Raw genomic sequence first — 9,613 nt, forward strand, 5'->3', positions numbered from 1 at the left:
TCCACTCACTTCAGCCTCCCAGAGGCGCGGGATTACAGGCTGAGCCACCGAGCCCGGCTGGCAAGTTTTTTACATCCAGGTTTCACCAATAATAAGATAATAATGCCCATAACCATACTATCAAGAGATGACCACACAAACATTTTGATGTTTTCTCTTCTAATAGTTTTCCATAAAGAACCATATTTATGTGTGTATGAGTAGTGTGTGATTCCATTGCCTGCTGTCTTTCATTATTTTGTGTACGTTTGCCCTTGTCATCAGTCACTCTTCCTATAAAACTCCTTGGAAGAACAAGCCAGCATAACCAGGACAACCCTGACAAACGGTTTAGGCTGGGGGTGATGAGAACTAAGTCATGAAAACACAGATCAGTGAAACAGAATGAAAGACCCAGAAATAGGCTCAGCTGCTTGTGGAAATTTTGTGAATCACAAGGATGGGAATGGGGAGAATGTACCTTTCAATGAAACCAAATAGACCCTATAGACGAATGGAAAACGAGAATTCCTGTGTAGCCTGGGAGTGAGGAAGACTTTCCTGGCTGATTCAAAATCCAATTACAGTAAGGGAAAAGATTGATACATTTGACTGCATTGTGAAAAAAATCCATTAGCAAAGTAAAAGCAAATTACAAGGTGGGAAAATATATTTACAATCTGTATAAATGGTTAAGAGCCATAACGTATAGCTTCTAAAAATAAGAGATCACAAACAAATGCAAATGGCTTTTAAACATGTCAGGAAAAATGCTCAACCTCGCTCATATGACGAAATAAAAAGGGCATTTCTTGCCTTGCAGATTGGCAAAAATCTCCATGTTTCACCACAATCTGTTGGTGAGGCTGTGAGTTCACAGGTACTAGCTGGGTGTGGTGGCTCATGCCTGTAATCCCAGCACTTTGGGTGACTGAGATGGAAGAATCACTTGAGCCCAGGAGTTCGAGACCAGCCGGAGCAATATAGACCTCACCTCGACAAAAAATATGAAAATCAGCTGGGTGTGGTGACACACACCTGTAGTCCTAGCTTCTAGGGAGGCTGAGGCAGGAAGATTGCTTAAGCCCAGGAGGTTGAGGCTGCGGTGAGCTGGAATCATCCCACTGCACTCCCATCTGGGCCACAGAATGAGACCTTGTCTCAAACAACAACAACAAAAAATCAGGTTCCGTCATACACTGCTGGTGGGAAGACAAAGTGCGACATCTGTGGCAATATCTAGCCAAGTCACACGCATGTACCCTTCAGAACCTAGCCAGCCTACTTCTAGGATTCCAGCCCAAGGATCCCCTGGAAAAACAGGAAGAGAATTCCAGCCCCACCAGCAAGCAGCAGGCAGCCAGGGCTGACCCTCAGGGGGCTGAGGAGCCATTGTGCCCTCCATGGAGGCTCCAGCTATGACCAGTTTGTGGGCCCAGAAAAAGTGCTTCACACACACATAATTTGCACTTATTATCAAGGAGATCTTGGAGGCCATTCGTGCATGCTAAAAACTTTTGCATTCAAAAGTTTTAAAAGTTTCTATATATTGAGCACAATATCCTAGGCATCGTGCCAAATGCTTTATGTGTACGACCTCATTTAATCCCTACAACTCTCAGAGTTAGGAGGAATCCAAGACTACACGACTTACAGGAACTTCTTCACTTGGGTCCAAATGCACCAGGCAGTCCAGTGTAAGAGGCACAGCAGAGTCCAATTATGGAATAACAAACTTGACCAGGCTTCATCGCAGCTTTTGGAAATTCAATATTATACCTCCAAGCACAGAAATAAAAGACGCTCCTCCAATAAAAACTCTGCAGAGTTAGTCTCGTGTAAATGGACAGATCTGTTTAAAATGGGAACGAAAAAGTACTCGGTTTGTGCAGTTCCTGAAAGAGGAAGGTGGGAGGAGCAGGTGCATCGTGTCTCAGGATGGCGGCCAAGGGCAGTGGGTGATAAGAGCCTGCGTGTGGTTGCTACGCATCAGAGACCCCGTGGGTGGTGTGTGTGGCCACAGGAGATCCAGTTCAAAAAAATCTAAGCTGGGGGATTGGGAAGTCTTGTGTGAGTTGGTAAAGGAGCCCTGTGTGGCCCGGGTGAGGTGAGGCTCCAGGTACAGACAGGTGGGAACAGACCCGGAAGACAGCAGGAAGCAGCAGCGGGAGCAAGCAGGAAGGGTGGCCTGGGCCGCCAGTGCCCTCTAAAATGGTGGCGAGAACTGCTCGAAAAGGGAAGAGGCGCCGGGCTCGGTGGCTCAGCCTGTAATCCCACGCCTTTGCAAGACTGAGGTGAGTGGATTGCTTGAGCCCGCGGGTTCGAGACCCACCTGGGCAGGCGAGACCTCGTCTCTACAATAAATCAAAAAGTCAGCCGGGCGTGGTAGCGCGCTCGCCTGTAGTTCCGGCTACTTGGAAGGCTGAGGCCGAAGGATCGCCGGAGCCCAGCAGGGCGAGGCTGCGGTGACCGGAAGCGGCCACTGCACTCCAGTCTGGGCGACAGAGTGAGACTCCGACTCAAAAAAAAAATTAGCCAGGCGCGTGCTGGTGTGAGCCTGTGATTCCAGCTACTTAAAGGCTGAGGCAACCAGCTCCTTGGAAGGCTGAGGTGGAAGCATCGCCGGAGCCCAGCAGATCAAGGCTGCGGTGGCCGGGAGCAGCCATTGCACTCCAGTCTGGGCGACAGTGTGAGACTCCAACTCAAAAAAAAGAAAAAAAAAAGGAAAAGAAAAGGGATGAGGCAGAGGATCGGGGTGGAGGAGACAGAGGGACAGGCTGGCCTCCTCTCCCCAGGTCCCTCCCGTGATCTTGATACCCTCCCCTTGGGCCCAGGACCTAGACATCGGCGCTGATTCAGCGGATGAAATGCAACCCCACGGTCCATTAATCAGAAGGGCTGAAATTAGCCTGTCTCGGAAACCAGGAGCCTCCAGAGAGAGCCCCTCTCACCTGCCTTCCTCCCTCCTGCCCAGAGGATGAGCTCATGCGGGGGGGATCTGGCCCCTGGGACTGAGGAGGGGAAAGAGGAGCATGAGCAGCCGGGGAAATTAGATGCGGGGGCATGTGTGGATGCACGCAGTGACCTCGGCGAATCGACTCTCTGTAATGAGATGACGGTCGAGGGTAAGCAGCCTGAACCCTGGAAGTTTCCTCTCCAAGGAAACTGGGGCAGGCTTGGGTAAGGCCTGGTTGGTTGTACCTGCTGGAGTGCGGCCCCTGGAGCACCCGCAGAGCTGTGGCCCCTGCAGCTTTGTCCGTGGCCAGAGTGCCACTTCTCACAGTGGTGCCAGCAACCCTCCTCAAAGGCTCCTTTCAGCCGCCTCCCTCACAGCTTCCCAGGACTCTTCCGGCTTTCTTCTCAACACTCTTCAGAAAAACCTCCAAAAGTCTTCTCCTTTCCTCCTGGCTTCACACCACCATGATTATTTTATTTTGTTTTATTTTATATTTGAGTCAGAGCCTTGCTTTATTGTCCAGGCCGGAGTGCATGGCATGCTCATGGCTCCCCACAGCCTCAACCTCCTGGGCTCAGGCCATCCTTCTGCCTCAGCCTCCCAAGTTACTGGAACTACAGGAGTGCACCACCACATCTGGCTAGTTTTTGTAATTTTTGTAGAGATGAAGTCTCACTATGTTGCCCGAGCTGGTCTTGAATGTCTGGGCTCAAGCAATCCTCCCGCCTCAGCCTCCCAAAGTTCTGGGGTTACAGGCATGAGCCATCATGCTTGGCCACTATCACTATTTTATAGCATCGGTTGCCAATTATTTGGCATGCCTCCCCAGACAAAGATGGACTCTGTTTCTTCTCTTGGCCCTGGACAGGCTTGTGGCTGCTTCGAGCAACAGAGTATGGTAGAATCAGCCCTGTGTGATTTCTGAGATTGTCACAAAGTGTCACCTCACTTCTGGCTTGTTATCTGCTGAGCCACCATGCAAAGGCTTCAAGAGTAAATCCAACTATCCCAAAGCTACCAAACCGTGGAAAGCCCAAGCCACACAGAGAGGCCACAGGAAGGCAAGCACTGTGGTCAGTAACCCCAATTGAGCCCAACCTTTGGGGCACTCCAGTCCAGGTGCCCAGGTGTGTGTGTGAAGAAGTCTCCAGATGATTTCAGCCTCTGGGCATTCCCTCTATCCAGTGGAGGCCCCAAACATTGTGGAACAGATAAAAGGGTATCCTTGCTATGCCCCCTTTGAGCTCTTGACCTTCACAATCAGTAAGCAAAAAAAAAGGGCAGTGTTTTATGCTGGTGGAGTGGTCTGTTAGACAGCGACAGGAACAGGAACAACCACGAAATCCTAGACAGGGGGACTAGGGAAAGGGCCAGGAGAAACCAGGGGGCAAGGGTCCTCCTTAGCAGAGCGAGGAGGGGAAAGACTCAGAATGTTCTTGTGCTAATAGTCTGTATCCCATCCCAGCCACGGGGCTGCTGGCAGGCAGCACAGACAGAGCAAGCCAGAATCCCTGGGGCTCGCTCCCACGCTCACTCCATCATTTACCAAAGATCCAGGGTTGGGCCCATGGCGAGTCCTGGGCCATACTGACGAAAGGGACACTATCTAGCAGGGCAAACAGGGAAACATGAATAAAACATTTCTAGAGTACCACACCATCCTGAAGGAGGTCAGCTTTGCTAAGGTTAGGGGTGGCGGCAGGAAAGGCCTCTGGTTCTGATTTTAGAAAATATCTGGGCCGAGCTGGGTGGCTCAGCTGGTAATCCCAGCACTTTGGGAGGCTGAGGAGAGTGGATTGTCTGAGCCCGCGGGTTCGAGACCCACCCGGGCAACTTGGCGAGACCTCGTCTCTACAATAAGAAAAGCAAAACAAAACAAAAAGACAACTAGCCGGGCGTGGTAGCATGCACCTGTAGTTCTGGCTACTTGGAAGGCTGAGGCGGAAGGATCGCCGGAGTCCAACAGGTTGAAGCTGCGGTGGCCGGGAGTGGCCACTGCACTCCAGTCTGGGCAACAGAGTGAGACTCCAACTCAAAAAAAAAAATCTTAGGGTTTACAGAAGGAATGTTTAACTCTGTAGTATCTATTTCCCTTCATAAAATCACCCTGATTTTTTTTCAAGGCATCACCCTTTCTCATTGGGGGGAGGAAGCTTAACTCAGACGCCTGAGCGATGGGCATATGACCCAGCAGGAGCCACATAACCAGCTCTTTCCTGGAATACGGATCTGAGCAGAGGACCAGGCCCAGGACCTCTTTCCCATCCATCAGATACTGTGTGTTAGTTGTTGATGGTTTACAGCTGGCCTTTCTCCAGACATTTGCCCTCAGCCAGTGGGAGCCACCTCACCAAGAGAGACTCCCTCTCCCCAACCCCGTTGGCCAATGAACAAGGACCAATGACAAATATTAAAAAACTGAAGCTAGGTGCAGTGGCTCATGCCTGTTATCCCAGCACTTTGGGAGGCCAGCCTAAGCAACATAGTGAGACCTCATCTCTACAAAAAGTAATTAGCCAGGCATGGTGGCATGTGCAGGTAGTCCCAGCAACTTGGGAGGCTGAGGCAGAAGGATCACCTGAGCCCAGGGGGTCAAGGCTGCGGTGAGCCATGATTGTGGCATTGCCCTCCAGCCAGGGCAACAGAGTGACAGCCTGACCCCAAAAATTAATAATAATAACCCTCGGCCAGGTCATGTTTTCCTAAGCCTTGGCCCCCTCCCCTACCTTAGGGAGGTGAATCTCCTCTCTCTCTCTAATTTACTTTCTAAATAAACTACATTTGCTGATCTAAAAATAATAATAATAATAATAATAACCCTCTTACCTCAGGGGAGGGCAATTCTGCAGTGCCACTTATACTTCAAGCTCCCTGGGGGATTGAATGGGACTAGACTCTAGTGGAAACCAAGCCTTTACCTGGCATCTTTCCCTGTCTCATCCAGCTTCACTCACTGTCTCTAGGGCTCTCCTGAGAGACATCCCTCAATAAATCACATATACAAGAATGCTCATCACGGGCGCTGCTTCTGGGGGACCTGGCATGTCCATTTTGTGTGATATTCCTGGATCCATGGCTTGCAGGCCCCCCACCAGTCAGTTACCAAGTCTAGCCCCCTAAACTGTGAGTTCTCAGTAGCCTTTTAGTAGGTTAATTTGGCTCAAATTTCAGAGCCTGATGGAGAACACGGAACCAGGAACGGAGGGCTGACACCTGACTCTTAAGAACATGTGGGGGCCGGGTGTGGTGGCTCAAGCCTATAATCCCAGCACTTTGGGAGGCCAAGACAACAGGATTGCCTGAGCCCACAGGTTCGAGACCAACCTGGGCAACATGGTGAGAACTCATCTCTACAATAAATTTTTAAAAAATTAGCTGGGTGTGGTTAGTGCATGCCTGTAGTTCCAGCGACTTAGAAGGCTGTGGCGAAAAGATCACCTGAGACCAGCAGGTCGAGGCTGCCGTGGCCATGAATGTGCCATTGCACTCCAGCCTGGGCAACAGTGTGAGACTCCAACTCCAAAACAAAACAAAGCAAACAAACAAAAAAGAACACGTGGGGTATGCAGGCTTGTCCAAGAGGGGCAGAAAGCAGTGAAACCAATATCCCTGTTCTGGTTTGGATCTCGGTGTCCAATGACTTGGAGTCATGGGCCCGGGGCTCTGGCAGACTCAGATCTGTTGCCAAAGGACTTGAATGTTTGAAAGTTTCAGAAGCCAATAATGCCTAAGACCCAAACAAGAGAGGCCCTGGCCCTGGTGCCTGACTTTAGAGAGGCAGCTCAAGCTCTCCTTAGGGTGGGGCAGGGGACACCCTGTGGGCTGTGGTGTGCAATGTCCTACCTATCTTTCCCACAGCTGTTTCTGGTCTGCAGAAGTCGTCTTCCTGGGTCTGTTCTGAGAGTGAACCCCACCTCAGGTGTGCAAATGCCAGGCCTGAGCGGTGGGAAGGAGAGGCAGTTTGGGGAGTGCATAAGCAGAGCTTGAATCTACCGACTGGGGCGCCCCCACATGTGTGCACGTGCGATCCTTTGGGATGGGGGAGAGAACAGGGCTAGAGGGAGATGCCAGCTCTCCCTAGCTGCAAAGTGCTGCTGAGGAACTCCAAAGAGTAAAGAATTCCAAATTTGAACCTGGCCTTCCAGTCCTTATAAAAAAGAACAGGGGGAAAAAAACGAACGTTTCATTTAACATTTTGTTAGCTTGACTTACAACTTAAAAATATTTGGACGTATTTTACCCAGACCACACAAAAGGTGGGGCTGATACTTAAACTCTTTTTCTTTTCAAGACAGGGTCTCACTCTGTCACTCAGGCTGGAGTGGAGAGACATGATCATAGCTCAGTGTAGCTTCGTCCTCTGGGTTCCAGTGATTCTCCTGGAATCACTATGTTGCTTAGGCTTGGTTCTGAACTTCTGGCCTCAAGCAATCCTCCTGTCTCAGACACCCAAAGCATTGGGATTGCAGATGTGAGCCACTGCACCTGGTCTTAAATTTTTTATTATGGAAAATTTCACACACATACGAAATAGAGATGGGTATAGTGAATTCTACTGTATCTATCACCCAGTTTCAATAATTCCCAACTCATCATCTTGTTTCTTTCATGTTACCCTTTCCCAATTTGCCCCTCATATTATTTTGAAGCAAGCTAGGATGGCACTGGATTAACACATTTAGATGGTGGAACTCCTGGAGTTCTCTCTATCAGAATGGCAAGTCATGCTGGAAAGAACACCACAAAGACTCAAAGAAGCAGTGGGGGTGATCCCTCTCAGGGCTGCTCTGGAATCAGAATGCTGGGTTTGGATCCCAATTCTGCTTCTTGCCAGCTGTGGGACTTCAGGAAATTTGCACAACCTTTCTGTGCCTCAGTTTCCACATCAGTAAAATGACGATAAACATATTTCATGTTATTGTTATGTAGTTTAAAATGTATGTGCTGAGAACACATCGTCAGCATGCAGTAAAAGCTAGCTATTCCTCCATATCCCTATGTTTTCCTGCTTCATGTAGGAAATAGATAGGTCTTGGAAAATAAGAGAGGATTTTTCCAAATTTAGTTTGGGGGCATCTACTGAATGCCAAAAATAGTCTTTTCACTGGAGTAAGTCAGCATAGCCCCTGGGCTTTGTATGCAGTTACTGATCTGGGGAATTTTTTTTTTTCTCTTTACTCCATTGGGAAATACAGAATATCTAGTTGTCAAAGGAAGACTGAGTAGAATTTTAATCAGCATTATTAAAAACAACGAGTCCTGAGAGGTCTTCAAAACAAGGTGAAACTAAAATATTAACAATATAATAAATAGTCAGAGTAAAGGAATTCCTTGTTAAAACACTTTAAGGGACTAGTTTTCTGGAGGAGGATAGAGATATGGCTTAACTTCAGATATTGTTTAGTTAAATTAAACATAGAAATGAAATTGAAAGTATATCAATCCATTAGAAGACAGGAAAGAAGAAAAAAGAAGTGAAAGAGTATTATAGTAAGTAGAAAACAGAAGCTAAATGTTTGCAAATGGCCAGGTTACATGGCTTAGCCTATAATCCCAGCACTTTAGAAGGCCAAAGCGAGTGAATTGCCAGAGCCTGTGTGTTCGAGACCAGCCCAGACAACTTGACAAGACCTTGTCTCTATGATAAATCAAAAAATATTAGCTGGGCATGGTAGTGCATGCCTGTAGTTCCAGCCACTTGGAAGGCTGAGGCGGAAGGATCGCTGGAGCCCAGCAGGTCGATACTGGGGTGGCCATGAGTGTGCCATTGCACTCCAGCCTGGGCGACAGAGTGCGACTCCAACTCAAAAAAAAAAAGTTTGCAAATGAGACCAATTAGATCAGCAACCACCATAAATGTTAACAGATTAAGTTTGCCTTGTTAAAACAGGAACTCTTGGGTTGGACTAAAAAAAAGTTCTGCCACAAACTATTTTAACTGGCATACCTAAAGCCCAGTGACACTGAGAGTAGATAATAAAAGGATGTAGAAAACTAAAGCTACTGCAGGTAATTACTATTAGGCAAATAGATTTTAGGCAAAACTACTAATAGGGATAAAGAGAGATTTTATTTAGTGATAAAAGGAATAGTCCATCAGGACCATATAACAATCAGAAATCTATATGCACTTAACAACATATCTTCAAAGCAAGAGAATTAGACAAATCCACAGCCATATGAGAGATAGCAGCAGACCTTGTAAAACATATAGTGAAGTAAACACACATTTTGGAAGGCAGAGAAGCTATGAACCATTCAAGTCACAATCTCAATCTCCTAATTCTTGAACAATGCAATTATTTTCAAGGACTCAGTAATATTACCAAATGTGACCACTTACTAGACCACAAAACTATTCTCAACAAATTCCAAAGAACCAGTAGAACATAGGCCACAGTAATATTAAAAATCAATAATAAAATAACCTCATACTTATGAAAAACAACAAAAGCAAAAACAAAAATCCAGCAGAACTCTTTTAAGTAATTAGAAGGGAAAGGATAAATTACCTTGAAAATTATGAAATATTCAGGACCAAATGACAATGCGAGAACTACAAATCAAAATTCATGAAACAGCCGGGCTTGGTCGGCTCAGCCTGTAATCCCGCGCCTTTGGGAGGCTGAGGTGGGTGGATTGCCTGAGCCTGCGGGTTCGAGACCCGCCTGGGCAGCG

This window comes from Carlito syrichta, unplaced genomic scaffold, assembly GCF_000164805.1.
Source record: "Carlito syrichta isolate Samal-C Ts95f unplaced genomic scaffold, Tarsius_syrichta-2.0.1 Scaffold120447, whole genome shotgun sequence".
Taxonomy (NCBI): domain Eukaryota; kingdom Metazoa; phylum Chordata; class Mammalia; order Primates; family Tarsiidae; genus Carlito; species Carlito syrichta.